This window comes from Pleurodeles waltl, chromosome 3_1, assembly GCF_031143425.1.
Source record: "Pleurodeles waltl isolate 20211129_DDA chromosome 3_1, aPleWal1.hap1.20221129, whole genome shotgun sequence".
Taxonomy (NCBI): domain Eukaryota; kingdom Metazoa; phylum Chordata; class Amphibia; order Caudata; family Salamandridae; genus Pleurodeles; species Pleurodeles waltl.
This window is the reverse complement of record NC_090440.1, coordinates 773530025-773548923: the sequence shown is the minus strand read 5'-3', so window position 1 is coordinate 773548923 and position 18899 is coordinate 773530025.

Genomic DNA, 18899 nt, shown 5'->3' with positions numbered 1-18899 from the left:
TCCTTCCACCCAGCGTTCCCCCAAGTCTCCCGATAAAAATGATACCTCACTTGTGTGGGTAGGCCTAGCGCCCGCGTCAGGAAATGCCCCAAAACACAACGTGGACACCTCCCATTTTTTGACCGAAAACGGAGGTGTTTTTTCCAAAGTGCCTACCTGTAGATTTTGGCCTCTAGCTCAGCCGGCACCTAGGGAAACCTACCAAACCTGTGCATTTTTGAAAACTAGAGACCTAGGGGAATCCAAGATGGGGTGACTTGTGGGGCTCTGGCCAGGTTCTGTTACCCAGAATCCTTTGCAAACCTCAACATTTCGCTAAAAAAACACATTTTCCTCACATTTCGGTGACAGGAAGTTCTGGACTCTGAGAGAAGTCACAAATTTCCTTCCACCCAGCGTTCCCCCAAGTCTCCCGATAAAAATTATACCTCACTTGTGGGGGTAGGCCTAGCGCCCGCGACAGGAATTGCCCCAAAACACAAAGTGGACACCTCACATTTTTTGACAGAAAACAGGTGTTATTTGCAAAGTGCCTACCTGTAGATTTTGGCCTCTAGCTCAGCCGGCACCTAGGGAAACCTACCAAACCTGTACATTTATGAAAACAAGAGACCTAGGGGAATCCAAGATGGGGTGACTTGTGGGGCTCTGACCAGGTTCTGTTACCCAGAATCCTTTGCAAACCTCAAAATTTGGCTAAAAAACACATTTTCCTCACATTTCGGTGACAGAAAGTTGTGGAATCTGGGAGGAGCCACAAATTTCCTTCCACCCAGCGTTCCCCCAAGTCTCCCGATAAAAATGATACCTCACTTGTGTGGGTAGGCCTAGCGCCCGCGTCAGGAAATGCCCCAAAACACAACGTGGACACCTCCCATTTTTTGACCGAAAACTGAGGTGTTTTTTGCAAAGTGCCTACCTGTAGATTTTGGCCTCTAGCTCAGCCGGCACCTAGGGAAACCTACCAAACCTGTGCATTTTTTAAAACTAGAGACCTAGGGGAATCCAAGATGGGGTGACTTGTGGGGCTCTGGCCAGGTTCTGTTACCCAGAATCCTTTGCAAACCTCAACATTTCGCTAAAAAAACACATTTTCCTCACATTTCGGTGACAGGAAGTTCTGGACTCTGAGAGAAGTCACAAATTTCCTTCCACCCAGCGTTCCCCCAAGTCTCCCGATAAAAATGATACCTCACTTGTGGGGGTAGGCCTAGCGCCCGCGACAGGAATTGCCCCAAAACACAAAGTGGACACCTCACATTTTTTGACAGAAAACAGGTGTTATTTGCAAAGTGCCTACCTGTAGATTTTGGCCTCTAGCTCAGCCGGCACCTAGGGAAACCTACCAAACCTGTGCATTTTTGAAAACTAGAGACCTAGGGGAATCCAAGATGGGGTGACTTGTGGGGGCTCTGACCAGGTTCTGTTACCCAGAATCCTTTGCAAACCTCAACATTTTACTAAAAAAAACACATTTTCCTCACATTTCAGTGACAGAAAGTTGTGGAATGTGAGAGGAGCCACAAATTTCCTTCCACCCAGCGTTCCCCCAAGTCTCCCGATAGAAATTATACCTCACTGGTGTGGGTAGGCCTAGTGCCCGCGACAGGAAATGCCCCAAAACACAACGTGGTCAACTCCCATTTTTTGACAGAAAACAGGTGTTATTTGCAAAGTGCCTACCTGTAGATTTTGGCCTCTAACTCAGCCGGCACCTAGGGAAACCTACCAAACCTGTGCATTTTTGAAAACTAGAGACCTAGGGGAATCCAAGATGGGGTGACTTGTGGGGCTCTGACCAGGTTCTGTTACCCAGAATCCTTTGCAAACCTCAAAATTTTACTAAAAAAAACACATTTTCCTCACATTTCAGTGACAGAAAGTTGTGGAATATGAGAGAAGCCACAAATTTCCTTCCACCCAGCGTTCCCCCAAGTCTCCCGATAAAAATGATACCTCACTGGTGTGGGTAGGCGTAGGCGCCCGCGACAGGAAATGCCCCAAAACACAACGTGGTCACCTCCCATTTGTTGACAGAAAACAGAGATGTTTTTTGCAAAGTGCCTACCTGTAGATTTTGGCCTCTAGCTCAGCCGGCACCTAGGGAAACCTACCAAACCTGTACATTTATGAAAACTAGAGACCTAGGGGAATCCAAGATGGGGTGACTTGTGGGGCTCTGACCAGGTTCTGTTACCCAGAATCCTTTGCAAACCTCAAAATTTGGCTAAAAAACACATTTTCGTCACATTTCGGTGACAGAAAGTTGTGGAATCTGGGAGGAGCCACAAATTTCCTTCCACCCAGCGTTCCCCCAAGTCTCCCGATAAAAATGATACCTCACTTGTGTGGGTAGGCCTAGCGCCCGCGTCAGGAAATGCCCCAAAACACAACGTGGACACCTCCCATTTTTTGACCGAAAACTGAGGTGTTTTTTGCAAAGTGCCTACCTGTAGATTTTGGCCTCTAGCTCAACCGGCACCTAGGGAAACCTACCAAACCTGTGCATTTTTGAAAACTAGAGACCTAGGGGAATCCAAGATGGGGTGACTTGTGGGGCTCTGGCCAGGTTCTGTTACCCAGAATCCTTTGCAAACCTCAACATTTCACTAAAAAAACACATTTTCCTCACATTTCGGTGACAGGAAGTTCTGGACTCTGAGAGAAGTCACAAATTTCCTTCCACCCAGCGTTCCCCCAAGTCTCCCGATAAAAATTATACCTCACTTGTGGGGGTAGGCCTAGCGCCCGCGACAGGAATTGCCCCAAAACACAAAGTGGACACCTCACATTTTTTGACAGAAAACAGGTGTTATTTGCAATGTGCCTACCTGTAGATTTTGGCCTCTAGCTCAGCCGGCACCTAGGGAAACCTACCCAACCTGTGCATTTTTGAAAACTAGAGACCTAGGGGAATCCAAGATGGGGTGACTTGTGGGGGCTCTGACCAGGTTCTGTTACCCAGAATCCTTTGCAAACCTCAAAATTTTACTAAAAAAAACACATTTTCCTCACATTTCAGTGACAGAAAGTTGTGGAATGTGAGAGGAGCCACAAATTTCCTTCCACCCAGCGTTCCCCCAAGTCTCCCGATAGAAATTATACCTCACTAGTGTGGGTAGGCCTAGTGCCCGCGACAGGAAATGCCCCAAAACACAACGTGGTCACCTCCCATTTTTTGACAGAAAACAGAGGTGTTTTTTGCAAAGTGCCTACCTGTAGATTTTGGCCTCTAGCTCAGCCGGCACCTAGGGAAACCTACCAAACCTGTACATTTATGAAAACTAGAGACCTAGGAGAATCCAAGATGGGGTGACTTGTGGGGCTCTGACCAGGTTCTGTTACCCAGAATCCTTTGCAAACCTCAAAATTTGGCTAAAAAACACATTTTCCTCACATTTCGGTGACAGAAAGTTGTGGAATCTGGGAGGAGCCACAAATTTCCTTCCACCCAGCGTTCCCCCAAGTCTCCCGATAAAAAAATGATACCTCACTTGTGTGGGTAGGCCTAGCACCCGCGACAGTAGACGCCCCAAAACACAACATGGACACCTCCCATTTTTGGACAGAAAACAGAGGTGTTTTTTACAAAGTACCTACCTATAGATTTTGGCCTCTAGCTCAGCCGGCACCTAGGGAAACCTACCAAACCCGTGCATTTTGTAAAACTAGAGACCTAGGGGAATCCAAGATGGGGTGACTTGTGGGGCTCTGACCAGGTTCTGTTACCCAGAATCCTTTGCAAACCTCGAAATTTGGCAACACAAACACATTTTCCTCACATTTCGGTGACAGAAAGTTGTGGAATCTGAGAGGAGCCACAAATTTCCTTCCACCCAGCGTTCCCCCAGTCTCCCGATAAAAATGATACCTCACTTGTGTAGGTAGGCCTAGCGCCCGCGACAGGAAATGCCCCAAAACACAACGTGGACACCTCCCATTTTTTGACAGAAAACAGAGGTGGTTTTTGCAAAGTGCCTACCTGTAGATTTTGGCCTCTAGCTCACCCGGCACCTAAGGAAACCTACCAAACCTGTGCATTTTTGAAAACTAGAGACCTAGGGGAATCCAAGATGGGGTGACTTGAGGGGCTCTGACTAGGTTCTGTTACCCAGAATCCTTTGCAAACCTCAAAATTTGGCTAAAAAACACATTTTCCTCACATTTCGGTGACAGAAAGTTGTGGAATCTGAGAGGAGCCACAAAGTTCCTTACACCAAGCGTTCCCCCAAGTCTCCCGATAAAAATTATACCTCACTTGTGTGGGTAGGTTTAGCGCCCGCGACAGGAATTGCCCCAAAACACAACGTGGACACCTCCCATTTTTTGTCAGAAAACAGAGGTGTTTTTTGCAAAGTGCCTACCTGTAGATTTTGGCCTCTAGCTCAGCCGGCACCTAGGGAAACCTACCAAACCTGTGCATTTTTGAAAACTAGAGACCTAGGGGAATCCAAGATGTGGTGACTTGTGGGGCTCTGACCAGGTTCTGTTACCCAGAATCCTTTGCAAACCTCAAAATTGTACTAAAAAAAACACATTTTCCTCACATTTCAGTGACAGAAAGTTGTGGAATGTGAGAGGAGCCACAAATTTCCTTCCACCCAGCGTTCCCCCAAGTCTCCCGATAGAAATGATACCTCACTGGTGTGGGTAGGCATAGCGCCCGCGACAGGAAATGCCCCAAAACACAACGTGGTCACCTCCCATTTTTTGACAGAAAACAGAGGTGTTTTTTGCAAAGTGCCTACCTGTAGATTTTGGCCTCTAGCTCAGCCGGCACCTAGGGAAACCTACCAAACCTGTGCATTTTTGAAAACTAGAGACCTAGGGGAATCCAAGATGGGGTGACTTGTGGGGCTCTGACCAGGTTCTGTTACCCAGAATCCTTTGCAAACCTCAAAATTTTACTAAAAAAAACACATTTTCCTCACATTTCAGTGACAGAAAGTTGTGGAATGTGAGAGGAGCCACAAATTTCCTTCCATCCAGCGTTCCCCCAAGTCTCCCGATAAAAAAATGATACCTCACTTGTGTGGGTAGGCCTAGCACCCGCGACAGGAGACGCCCCAAAACACAACATTGACACCTCCCATTTTTGGACAGAAAACAGAGGTGTTTTTTGCAAAGTACCTACCCATAGATTTTGGCCTCTAGCTCAGCCGGCACCTAGGGAAACCTACCAAACCTGTGCATTGTATTAAACTAGAGACCTAGGGGAATCCAAGATGGGGTGACTTGTGGGGCTCTGACCAGGTTCTGTCACCCAGAATCCTTTGCAAACCTCGAAATATGGCAAAACAAACACATTTTCCTCACATTTCGGTGACAGAAAGTTGTGGAATCTGAGAGGAGCCACAAATTTCCTTCCACCCAGCGTTCCCCCAAGTCTCCCGATAAAAATGATACCTCACTTGTGTAGGTAGGCCTAGCGCCCGCGACAGGAAATGCCCCAAAACACAACGTGGTCACCTCCCATTTGTTGACAGAAAACAGAGATGTTTTTTGCAAAGTGCCTACCTGTAGATTTTGGCCTCTAGCTCAGCCGGCACCTAGGGAAACCTACCAAACCTGTACATTTATGAAAACTAGAGACCTAGGGGAATCCAAGATGGGGTGACTTGTGGGGCTCTGACCAGGTTCTGTTACCCAGAATCCTTTGCAAACCTCAAAATTTGGCTAAAAAACACATTTTCGTCACATTTCGGTGACAGAAAGTTGTGGAATCTGGGAGGAGCCACAAATTTCCTTCCACCCAGCGTTCCCCCAAGTCTCCCGATAAAAATGATACCTCACTTGTGTGGGTAGGCCTAGCGCCCGCGTCAGGAAATGCCCCAAAACACAACGTGGACACCTCCCATTTTTTGACCGAAAACTGAGGTGTTTTTTGCAAAGTGCCTACCTGTAGATTTTGGCCTCTAGCTCAGCCGGCACCTAGGGAAACCTACCAAACCTGTGCATTTTTGAAAACTAGAGACCTAGGGGAATCCAAGATGGGGTGACTTGTGGGGCTCTGGCCAGGTTCTGTTACCCAGAATCCTTTGCAAACCTCAACATTTCGCTAAAAAAACACATTTTCCTCACATTTCGGTGACAGGAAGTTCTGGACTCTGAGAGAAGTCACAAATTTCCTTCCACCCAGCGTTCCCCCAAGTCTCCCGATAAAAATGATACCTCACTTGTGGGGGTAGGCCTAGCGCCCGCGACAGGAATTGCCCCAAAACACAAAGTGGACACCTCACATTTTTTGACAGAAAACAGGTGTTATTTGCAAAGTGCCTACCTGTAGATTTTGGCCTCTAGCTCAGCCGGCACCTAGGGAAACCTACCAAACCTGTGCATTTTTTAAAACTAGAGACCTAGGGGAATCCAAGATGGGGTGACTTGTGGGGGCTCTGACCAGGTTCTGTTACCCAGAATCCTTTGCAAACCTCAAAATTTTACTAAAAAAAACACATTTTCCTCACATTTCAGTGACAGAAAGTTGTGGAATGTGAGAGGAGCCACAAATTTCCTTCCACCCAGCGTTCCCCCAAGTCTCCCGATAGAAATTATACCTCACTGGTGTGGGTAGGCCTAGTGCCCGCGACAGGAAATGCCCCAAAACACAACGTGGTCACCTCCCATTTTTTGACAGAAAACAGGTGTTATTTGCAAAGTGCCTACCTGTAGATTTTGGCCTCTAACTCAGCCGGCACCTAGGGAAACCTACCAAACCTGTGCATTTTTGAAAACTAGAGACCTAGGGGAATCCAAGATGGGGTGACTTGTGGGGCTCTGACCAGGTTCTGTTACCCAGAATCCTTTGCAAACCTCAAAATTTTACTAAAAAAAACACATTTTCCTCACATTTCAGTGACAGAAAGTTGTGGAATATGAGAGAAGCCACAAATTTCCTTCCACCCAGCGTTCCCCCAAGTCTCCCGATAAAAATGATACCTCACTGGTGTGGGTAGGCCTAGGCGCCCGCGACAGGAAATGCCCCAAAACACAACGTGGTCACCTCCCATTTGTTGACAGAAAACAGAGATGTTTTTTGCAAAGTGCCTACCTGTAGATTTTGGCCTCTAGCTCAGCCGGCACCTAGGGAAACCTACCAAACCTGTACATTTATGAAAACTAGAGACCTAGGGGAATCCAAGATGGGGTGACTTGTGGGGCTCTGACCAGGTTCTGTTACCGAGAATCCTTTGCAAACCTCAAAATTTGGCTAAAAAACACATTTTCGTCACATTTCGGTGACAGAAAGTTGTGGAATCTGGGAGGAGCCACAAATTTCCTTCCACCCAGCGTTCCCCCAAGTCTCCCGATAAAAATGATACCTCACTTGTGTGGGTAGGCCTAGCGCCCGCGTCAGGAAATGCCCCAAAACACAACGTGGACACCTCCCATTTTTTGACCGAAAACTGAGGTGTTTTTTGCAAAGTGCCTACCTGTAGATTTTGGCCTCTAGCTCAACCGGCACCTAGGGAAACCTACCAAACCTGTGCATTTTTGAAAACTAGAGACCTAGGGGAATCCAAGATGGGGTGACTTGTGGGGCTCTGGCCAGGTTCTGTTACCCAGAATCCTTTGCAAACCTCAACATTTGGCTAAAAAAACACATTTTCCTCACATTTCGGTGACAGGAAGTTCTGGACTCTGAGAGAAGTCACAAATTTCCTTCCACCCAGCGTTCCCCCAAGTCTCCCGATAAAAATGATACCTCACTTGTGGGGGTAGGCCTAGCGCCCGCAACAGGAATTGCCCCAAAACACAAAGTGGACACCTCACATTTTTTGACAGAAAACAGGTGTTATTTGCAAAGTGCCTACCTGTAGATTTTGGCCTCTAGCTCAGCCGGCACCTAGGGAAACCTACCCAACCTGTGCATTTTTGAAAACTAGAGACCTAGGGGAATCCAAGATGGGGTGACTTGTGGGGGCTCTGACCAGGTTCTGTTACCCAGAATCCTTTGCAAACTTCAAAATTTTACTAAAAAAAACACATTTTCCTCACATTTCAGTGACAGAAAGTTGTGGAATGTGAGAGGAGCCACAAATTTCCTTCCACCCAGCGTTCCCCCAAGTCTCCCGATAGAAATTATAACTCACTGGTGTGGGTAGGCCTAGTGCCCGCGACAGGAAATGCCCCAAAACACAACGTGGTCACCTCCCATTTTTTGACAGAAAACAGAGGTGTTTTTTGCAAAGTGCCTACCTGTAGATTTTGTCCTCTAGCTCAGCCGGCACCTAGGGAAACCTACCAAACCTGTACATTTATGAAAACTAGAGACCTAGGAGAATCCAAGATGGGGTGACTTGTGGGGCTCTGACCAGGTTCTGTTACCCAGAATCCTTTGCAAACCTCAAAATGTGGCTAAAAAACACATTTTCCTCACATTTCGGTGACAGAAAGTTGTGGAATCTGGGAGGAGCCACAAATTTCCTTCCACCCAGCGTTCCCCCAAGTCTCCCGATAAAAAAATGATACCTCACTTGTGTGGGTAGGCCTAGCACCCGCGACAGTAGACGCCCCAAAACACAACATGGACACCTCCCATTTTTGGACAGAAAACAGAGGTGTTTTTTGCAAAGTACCTACCTATAGATTTTGGCCTCTAGCTCAGCCGGCACCTAGGGAAACCTACCAAACCCGTGCATTTTGTAAAACTAGAGACCTAGGGGAATCCAAGATGGGGTGACTTGTGGGGCTCTGACCAGGTTCTGTTACCCAGAATCCTTTGCAAACCTCAAAATTTGGCTAAAAAACACATTTTCCTCACATTTCGGTGACAGAAAGTTGTGGAATCTGGGAAGAGCCACAAATTTCCTTCCACCCAGCGTTCCCCCAAGTCTCCCGATAAAAATGATACCTCACTTGTGTGGGTAGGCCTAGCGCCCACGTCAGGAAATGCCCCAAAACACAACGTGGACACCTCCCATTTTTTGACCGAAAACTGAGGTGTTTTTTGCAAAGTGCCTACCTGTAGATTTTGGCCTCTAGCTCAGCCGGCACCTAGGGAAACCTACCAAACCTGTGCATTTTTGAAAACTAGAGACCTAGGGGAATCCAAGATGGGGTGACTTGTGGGGCTCTGGCCAGGTTCTGTTACCCAGAATCCTTTGCAAACCTCAACATTTCGCTAAAAAAACACATTTTCCTCACATTTCGGTGACAGAAAGTTGTGGAATCTGGGAGGAGCCACAAATTTCCTTCCACCCAGCGTTCCCCCAAGTCTCCCGATAAAAATGATACCTCACTTGTGTGGGTAGGCCTAGCGCCCGCGTCAGGAAATGCCCCAAAACACAACGTGGACACCTCCCATTTTTTGACCGAAAACTGAGGTGTTTTTTCCAAAGTGCCTACCTGTAGATTTTGGCCTCTAGCTCAGCCGGCACCTAGGGAAACCTACCAAACCTGTGCATTTTTGAAAACTAGAGACCTAGGGGAATCCAAGATGGGGTGACTTGTGGGGCTCTGGCCAGGTTCTGTTACCCAGAATCCTTTGCAAACCTCAACATTTCGCTAAAAAAACACATTTTCCTCACATTTCGGTGACAGGAAGTTCTGGACTCTGAGAGAAGTCACAAATTTCCTTCCACCCAGCGTTCCCCCAAGTCTCCCGATAAAAATTATACCTCACTTGTGGGGGTAGGCCTAGCGCCCGCGACAGGAATTGCCCCAAAACACAAAGTGGACACCTCACATTTTTTGACAGAAAACAGGTGTTATTTGCAAAGTGCCTACCTGTAGATTTTGGCCTCTAGCTCAGCCGGCACCTAGGGAAACCTACCAAACCTGTACATTTATGAAAACAAGAGACCTAGGGGAATCCAAGATGGGGTGACTTGTGGGGCTCTGACCAGGTTCTGTTACCCAGAATCCTTTGCAAACCTCAAAATTTGGCTAAAAAACACATTTTCCTCACATTTCGGTGACAGAAAGTTGTGGAATCTGGGAGGAGCCACAAATTTCCTTCCACCCAGCGTTCCCCCAAGTCTCCCGATAAAAATGATACCTCACTTGTGTGGGTAGGCCTAGCGCCCGCGTCAGGAAATGCCCCAAAACACAACGTGGACACCTCCCATTTTTTGACCGAAAACTGAGGTGTTTTTTGCAAAGTGCCTACCTGTAGATTTTGGCCTCTAGCTCAGCCGGCACCTAGGGAAACCTACCAAACCTGTGCATTTTTTAAAACTAGAGACCTAGGGGAATCCAAGATGGGGTGACTTGTGGGGCTCTGGCCAGGTTCTGTTACCCAGAATCCTTTGCAAACCTCAACATTTCGCTAAAAAAACACATTTTCCTCACATTTCGGTGACAGGAAGTTCTGGACTCTGAGAGAAGTCACAAATTTCCTTCCACCCAGCGTTCCCCCAAGTCTCCCGATAAAAATGATACCTCACTTGTGGGGGTAGGCCTAGCGCCCGCGACAGGAATTGCCCCAAAACACAAAGTGGACACCTCACATTTTTTGACAGAAAACAGGTGTTATTTGCAAAGTGCCTACCTGTAGATTTTGGCCTCTAGCTCAGCCGGCACCTAGGGAAACCTACCAAACCTGTGCATTTTTGAAAACTAGAGACCTAGGGGAATCCAAGATGGGGTGACTTGTGGGGGCTCTGACCAGGTTCTGTTACCCAGAATCCTTTGCAAACCTCAACATTTTACTAAAAAAAACACATTTTCCTCACATTTCAGTGACAGAAAGTTGTGGAATGTGAGAGGAGCCACAAATTTCCTTCCACCCAGCGTTCCCCCAAGTCTCCCGATAGAAATTATACCTCACTGGTGTGGGTAGGCCTAGTGCCCGCGACAGGAAATGCCCCAAAACACAACGTGGTCAACTCCCATTTTTTGACAGAAAACAGGTGTTATTTGCAAAGTGCCTACCTGTAGATTTTGGCCTCTAACTCAGCCGGCACCTAGGGAAACCTACCAAACCTGTGCATTTTTGAAAACTAGAGACCTAGGGGAATCCAAGATGGGGTGACTTGTGGGGCTCTGACCAGGTTCTGTTACCCAGAATCCTTTGCAAACCTCAAAATTTTACTAAAAAAAACACATTTTCCTCACATTTCAGTGACAGAAAGTTGTGGAATATGAGAGAAGCCACAAATTTCCTTCCACCCAGCGTTCCCCCAAGTCTCCCGATAAAAATGATACCTCACTGGTGTGGGTAGGCCTAGGCGCCCGCGACAGGAAATGCCCCAAAACACAACGTGGTCACCTCCCATTTGTTGACAGAAAACAGAGATGTTTTTTGCAAAGTGCCTACCTGTAGATTTTGGCCTCTAGCTCAGCCGGCACCTAGGGAAACCTACCAAACCTGTACATTTATGAAAACTAGAGACCTAGGGGAATCCAAGATGGGGTGACTTGTGGGGCTCTGACCAGGTTCTGTTACCCAGAATCCTTTGCAAACCTCAAAATTTGGCTAAAAAACACATTTTCGTCACATTTCGGTGACAGAAAGTTGTGGAATCTGGGAGGAGCCACAAATTTCCTTCCACCCAGCGTTCCCCCAAGTCTCCCGATAAAAATGATACCTCACTTGTGTGGGTAGGCCTAGCGCCCGCGTCAGGAAATGCCCCAAAACACAACGTGGACACCTCCCATTTTTTGACCGAAAACTGAGGTGTTTTTTGCAAAGTGCCTACCTGTAGATTTTGGCCTCTAGCTCAACCGGCACCTAGGGAAACCTACCAAACCTGTGCATTTTTGAAAACTAGAGACCTAGGGGAATCCAAGATGGGGTGACTTGTGGGGCTCTGGCCAGGTTCTGTTACCCAGAATCCTTTGCAAACCTCAACATTTCGCTAAAAAAACACATTTTCCTCACATTTCGGTGACAGGAAGTTCTGGACTCTGAGAGAAGTCACAAATTTCCTTCCACCCAGCGTTCCCCCAAGTCTCCCGATAAAAATGATACCTCACTTGTGGGGGTAGGCCTAGCGCCCGCAACAGGAATTGCCCCAAAACACAAAGTGGACACCTCACATTTTTTGACAGAAAACAGGTGTTATTTGCAAAGTGCCTACCTGTAGATTTTGGCCTCTAGCTCAGCCGGCACCTAGGGAAACCTACCCAACCTGTGCATTTTTGAAAACTAGAGACCTAGGGGAATCCAAGATGGGGTGACTTGTGGGGGCTCTGACCAGGTTCTGTTACCCAGAATCCTTTGCAAACTTCAAAATTTTACTAAAAAAAACACATTTTCCTCACATTTCAGTGACAGAAAGTTGTGGAATGTGAGAGGAGCCACAAATTTCCTTCCACCCAGCGTTCCCCCAAGTCTCCCGATAGAAATTATACCTCACTGGTGTGGGTAGGCCTAGTGCCCGCGACAGGAAATGCCCCAAAACACAACGTGGTCACCTCCCATTTTTTGACAGAAAACAGAGGTGTTTTTTGCAAAGTGCCTACCTGTAGATTTTGTCCTCTAGCTCAGCCGGCACCTAGGGAAACCTACCAAACCTGTACATTTATGAAAACTAGAGACCTAGGAGAATCCAAGATGGGGTGACGTGTGGGGCTCTGACCAGGTTCTGTTACCCAGAATCCTTTGCAAACCTCAAAATGTGGCTAAAAAACACATTTTCCTCACATTTCGGTGACAGAAAGTTGTGGAATCTGGGAGGAGCCACAAATTTCCTTCCACCCAGCGTTCCCCCAAGTCTCCCGATAAAAAAATGATACCTCACTTGTGTGGGTAGGCCTAGCACCCGCGACAGTAGACGCCCCAAAACACAACATGGACACCTCCCATTTTTGGACAGAAAACAGAGGTGTTTTTTGCAAAGTACCTACCTATAGATTTTGGCCTCTAGCTCAGCCGGCACCTAGGGAAACCTACCAAACCCGTGCATTTTGTAAAACTAGAGACCTAGGGGAATCCAAGATGGGGTGACTTGTGGGGCTCTGACCAGGTTCTGTTACCCAGAATCCTTTGCAAACCTCAAAATTTGGCTAAAAAACACATTTTCCTCACATTTCGGTGACAGAAAGTTGTGGAATCTGGGAAGAGCCACAAATTTCCTTCCACCCAGCGTTCCCCCAAGTCTCCCGATAAAAATGATACCTCACTTGTGTGGGTAGGCCTAGCGCCCACGTCAGGAAATGCCCCAAAACACAACGTGGACACCTCCCATTTTTTGACCGAAAACTGAGGTGTTTTTTGCAAAGTGCCTACCTGTAGATTTTGGCCTCTAGCTCAGCCGGCACCTAGGGAAACCTACCAAACCTGTGCATTTTTGAAAACTAGAGACCTAGGGGAATCCAAGATGGGGTGACTTGTGGGGCTCTGGCCAGGTTCTGTTACCCAGAATCCTTTGCAAACCTCAACATTTCGCTAAAAAAACACATTTTCCTCACATTTCGGTGACAGGAAGTTCTGGACTCTGAGAGAAGTCACAAATTTCCTTCCACCCAGCGTTCCCCCAAGTCTCCCGATAAAAATTATACCTCACTTGTGGGGGTAGGCCTAGCGCCCGCGACAGGAATTGCCCCAAAACACAAAGTGGACACCTCACATTTTTTGACAGAAAACAGGTGTTATTTGCAAAGTGCCTACCTGTAGATTTTGGCCTCTAGCTCAGCCGGCACCTAGGGAAACCTACCAAACCTGTACATTTATGAAAACAAGAGACCTAGGGGAATCCAAGATGGGGTGACTTGTGGGGCTCTGACCAGGTTCTGTTACCCAGAATCCTTTGCAAACCTCAAAATTTGGCTAAAAAACACATTTTCCTCACATTTCGGTGACAGAAAGTTGTGGAATCTGGGAGGAGCCACAAATTTCCTTCCACCCAGCGTTCCCCCAAGTCTCCCGATAAAAATGATACCTCACTTGTGTGGGTAGGCCTAGCGCCCGCGTCAGGAAATGCCCCAAAACACAACGTGGACACCTCCCATTTTTTGACCGAAAACTGAGGTGTTTTTTGCAAAGTGCCTACCTGTAGATTTTGGCCTCTAGCTCAGCCGGCACCTAGGGAAACCTACCAAACCTGTGCATTTTTTAAAACTAGAGACCTAGGGGAATCCAAGATGGGGTGACTTGTGGGGCTCTGGCCAGGTTCTGTTACCCAGAATCCTTTGCAAACCTCAACATTTCGCTAAAAAAACACATTTTCCTCACATTTCGGTGACAGGAAGTTCTGGACTCTGAGAGAAGTCACAAATTTCCTTCCACCCAGCGTTCCCCCAAGTCTCCCGATAAAAATGATACCTCACTTGTGGGGGTAGGCCTAGCGCCCGCGACAGGAATTGCCCCAAAACACAAAGTGGACACCTCACATTTTTTGACAGAAAACAGGTGTTATTTGCAAAGTGCCTACCTGTAGATTTTGGCCTCTAGCTCAGCCGGCACCTAGGGAAACCTACCAAACCTGTGCATTTTTGAAAACTAGAGACCTAGGGGAATCCAAGATGGGGTGACTTGTGGGGGCTCTGACCAGGTTCTGTTACCCAGAATCCTTTGCAAACCTCAACATTTTACTAAAAAAAACACATTTTCCTCACATTTCAGTGACAGAAAGTTGTGGAATGTGAGAGGAGCCACAAATTTCCTTCCACCCAGCGTTCCCCCAAGTCTCCCGATAGAAATTATACCTCACTGGTGTGGGTAGGCCTAGTGCCCGCGACAGGAAATGCCCCAAAACACAACGTGGTCAACTCCCATTTTTTGACAGAAAACAGGTGTTATTTGCAAAGTGCCTACCTGTAGATTTTGGCCTCTAACTCAGCCGGCACCTAGGGAAACCTACCAAACCTGTGCATTTTTGAAAACTAGAGACCTAGGGGAATCCAAGATGGGGTGACTTGTGGGGCTCTGACCAGGTTCTGTTACCCAGAATCCTTTGCAAACCTCAAAATTTTACTAAAAAAAACACATTTTCCTCACATTTCAGTGACAGAAAGTTGTGGAATATGAGAGAAGCCACAAATTTCCTTCCACCCAGCGTTCCCCCAAGTCTCCCGATAAAAATGATACCTCACTGGTGTGGGTAGGCGTAGGCGCCCGCGACAGGAAATGCCCCAAAACACAACGTGGTCACCTCCCATTTGTTGACAGAAAACAGAGATGTTTTTTGCAAAGTGCCTACCTGTAGATTTTGGCCTCTAGCTCAGCCGGCACCTAGGGAAACCTACCAAACCTGTACATTTATGAAAACTAGAGACCTAGGGGAATCCAAGATGGGGTGACTTGTGGGGCTCTGACCAGGTTCTGTTACCCAGAATCCTTTGCAAACCTCAAAATTTGGCTAAAAAACACATTTTCGTCACATTTCGGTGACAGAAAGTTGTGGAATCTGGGAGGAGCCACAAATTTCCTTCCACCCAGCGTTCCCCCAAGTCTCCCGATAAAAATGATACCTCACTTGTGTGGGTAGGCCTAGCGCCCGCGTCAGGAAATGCCCCAAAACACAACGTGGACACCTCCCATTTTTTGACCGAAAACTGAGGTGTTTTTTGCAAAGTGCCTACCTGTAGATTTTGGCCTCTAGCTCAACCGGCACCTAGGGAAACCTACCAAACCTGTGCATTTTTGAAAACTAGAGACCTAGGGGAATCCAAGATGGGGTGACTTGTGGGGCTCTGGCCAGGTTCTGTTACCCAGAATCCTTTGCAAACCTCAACATTTCGCTAAAAAAACACATTTTCCTCACATTTCGGTGACAGGAAGTTCTGGACTCTGAGAGAAGTCACAAATTTCCTTCCACCCAGCGTTCCCCCAAGTCTCCCGATAAAAATTATACCTCACTTGTGGGGGTAGGCCTAGCGCCCGCGACAGGAATTGCCCCAAAACACAAAGTGGACACCTCACATTTTTTGACAGAAAACAGGTGTTATTTGCAATGTGCCTACCTGTAGATTTTGGCCTCTAGCTCAGCCGGCACCTAGGGAAACCTACCCAACCTGTGCATTTTTGAAAACTAGAGACCTAGGGGAATCCAAGATGGGGTGACTTGTGGGGGCTCTGACCAGGTTCTGTTACCCAGAATCCTTTGCAAACCTCAAAATTTTACTAAAAAAAACACATTTTCCTCACATTTCAGTGACAGAAAGTTGTGGAATGTGAGAGGAGCCACAAATTTCCTTCCACCCAGCGTTCCCCCAAGTCTCCCGATAGAAATTATACCTCACTAGTGTGGGTAGGCCTAGTGCCCGCGACAGGAAATGCCCCAAAACACAACGTGGTCACCTCCCATTTTTTGACAGAAAACAGAGGTGTTTTTTGCAAAGTGCCTACCTGTAGATTTTGGCCTCTAGCTCAGCCGGCACCTAGGGAAACCTACCAAACCTGTACATTTATGAAAACTAGAGACCTAGGAGAATCCAAGATGGGGTGACTTGTGGGGCTCTGACCAGGTTCTGTTACCCAGAATCCTTTGCAAACCTCAAAATTTGGCTAAAAAACACATTTTCCTCACATTTCGGTGACAGAAAGTTGTGGAATCTGGGAGGAGCCACAAATTTCCTTCCACCCAGCGTTCCCCCAAGTCTCCCGATAAAAAAATGATACCTCACTTGTGTGGGTAGGCCTAGCACCCGCGACAGTAGACGCCCCAAAACACAACATGGACACCTCCCATTTTTGGACAGAAAACAGAGGTGTTTTTTACAAAGTACCTACCTATAGATTTTGGCCTCTAGCTCAGCCGGCACCTAGGGAAACCTACCAAACCCGTGCATTTTGTAAAACTAGAGACCTAGGGGAATCCAAGATGGGGTGACTTGTGGGGCTCTGACCAGGTTCTGTTACCCAGAATCCTTTGCAAACCTCGAAATTTGGCAACACAAACACATTTTCCTCACATTTCGGTGACAGAAAGTTGTGGAATCTGAGAGGAGCCACAAATTTCCTTCCACCCAGCGTTCCCCCAGTCTCCCGATAAAAATGATACCTCACTTGTGTAGGTAGGCCTAGCGCCCGCGACAGGAAATGCCCCAAAACACAACGTGGACACCTCCCATTTTTTGACAGAAAACAGAGGTGGTTTTTGCAAAGTGCCTACCTGTAGATTTTGGCCTCTAGCTCACCCGGCACCTAAGGAAACCTACCAAACCTGTGCATTTTTGAAAACTAGAGACCTAGGGGAATCCAAGATGGGGTGACTTGAGGGGCTCTGACTAGGTTCTGTTACCCAGAATCCTTTGCAAACCTCAAAATTTGGCTAAAAAACACATTTTCCTCACATTTCGGTGACAGAAAGTTGTGGAATCTGAGAGGAGCCACAAAGTTCCTTACACCAAGCGTTCCCCCAAGTCTCCCGATAAAAATTATACCTCACTTGTGTGGGTAGGTTTAGCGCCCGCGACAGGAATTGCCCCAAAACACAACGTGGACACCTCCCATTTTTTGTCAGAAAACAGAGGTGTTTTTTGCAAAGTGCCTACCTGTAGATTTTGGCCTCTAGCTCAGCCGGCACCTAGGGAAACCTACCAAACCTGTGCATTTTTGAAAACTAGAGACCTAGGGGAATCCAAGATGTGGTGACTTGTGGGGCTCTGACCAGGTTCTGTTACCCAGAATCCTTTGCAAACCTCAAAATTGTACTAAAAAAAACACATTTTCCTCACATTTCAGTGACAGAAAGTTGTGGAATGTGAGAGGAGCCACAAATTTCCTTCCACCCAGCGTTCCCCCAAGTCTCCCGATAGAAATGATACCTCACTGGTGTGGGTAGGCCTAGCGCCCGCGACAGGAAATGCCCCAAAACACAACGTGGTCACCTCCCATTTTTTGACAGAAAACAGAGGTGTTTTTTGCAAAGTGCCTACCTGTAGATTTTGGCCTCTAGCTCAGCCGGCACCTAGGGAAACCTACCAAACCTGTGCATTTTTGAAAACTAGAGACCTAGGGGAATCCAAGATGGGGTGACTTGTGGGGCTCTGACCAGGTTCTGTTACCCAGAATCCTTTGCAAACCTCAAAATTTTACTAAAAAAAACACATTTTCCTCACATTTCAGTGACAGAAAGTTGTGGAATGTGAGAGGAGCCACAAATTTCCTTCCATCCAGCGTTCCCCCAAGTCTCCCGATAAAAAAATGATACCTCACTTGTGTGGGTAGGCCTAGCACCCGCGACAGGAGACGCCCCAAAACACAACATTGACACCTCCCATTTTTGGACAGAAAACAGAGGTGTTTTTTGCAAAGTACCTACCCATAGATTTTGGCCTCTAGCTCAGCCGGCACCTAGGGAAACCTACCAAACCTGTGCATTTTATTAAACTAGAGACCTAGGGGAATCCAAGATGGGGTGACTTGTGGGGCTCTGACCAGGTTCTGTCACCCAGAATCCTTTGCAAACCTCGAAATATGGCAAAACAAACACATTTTCCTCACATTTCGGTGACAGAAAGTTGTGGAATCTGAGAGGAGCCACAAATTTCCTTCCACCCAGCGTTCCCCCAAGTCTCCCGATAAAAATGATACCTCACTTGTGTAGGTAGGCCTAGCGCCCGCGACAGGAAATGCCCCAAAACACAACGTGGTCACCTCCCATTTGTTGACAGAAAACAGAGATGTTTTTTGCAAAGTGCCTACCTGTAGATTTTGGCCTCTAGCTCAGCCGGCACCTAGGGAAACCTACCAAACCTGTACATTTATGAAAACTAGAGACCTAGGGGAATCCAAGATGGGGTGACTTGTGGGGCTCTGACCAGGTTCTGTTACCCAGAATCCTTTGCAAACCTCAAAATTTGGCTAAAAAACACATTTTCGTCACATTTCGGTGACAGAAAGTTGTGGAATCTGGGAGGAGCCACAAATTTCCTTCCACCCAGCGTTCCCCCAAGTCTCCCGATAAAAATGATACCTCACTTGTGTGGGTAGGCCTAGCGCCCGCGTCAGGAAATGCCCCAAAACACAACGTGGACACCTCCCATTTTTTGACCGAAAACTGAGGTGTTTT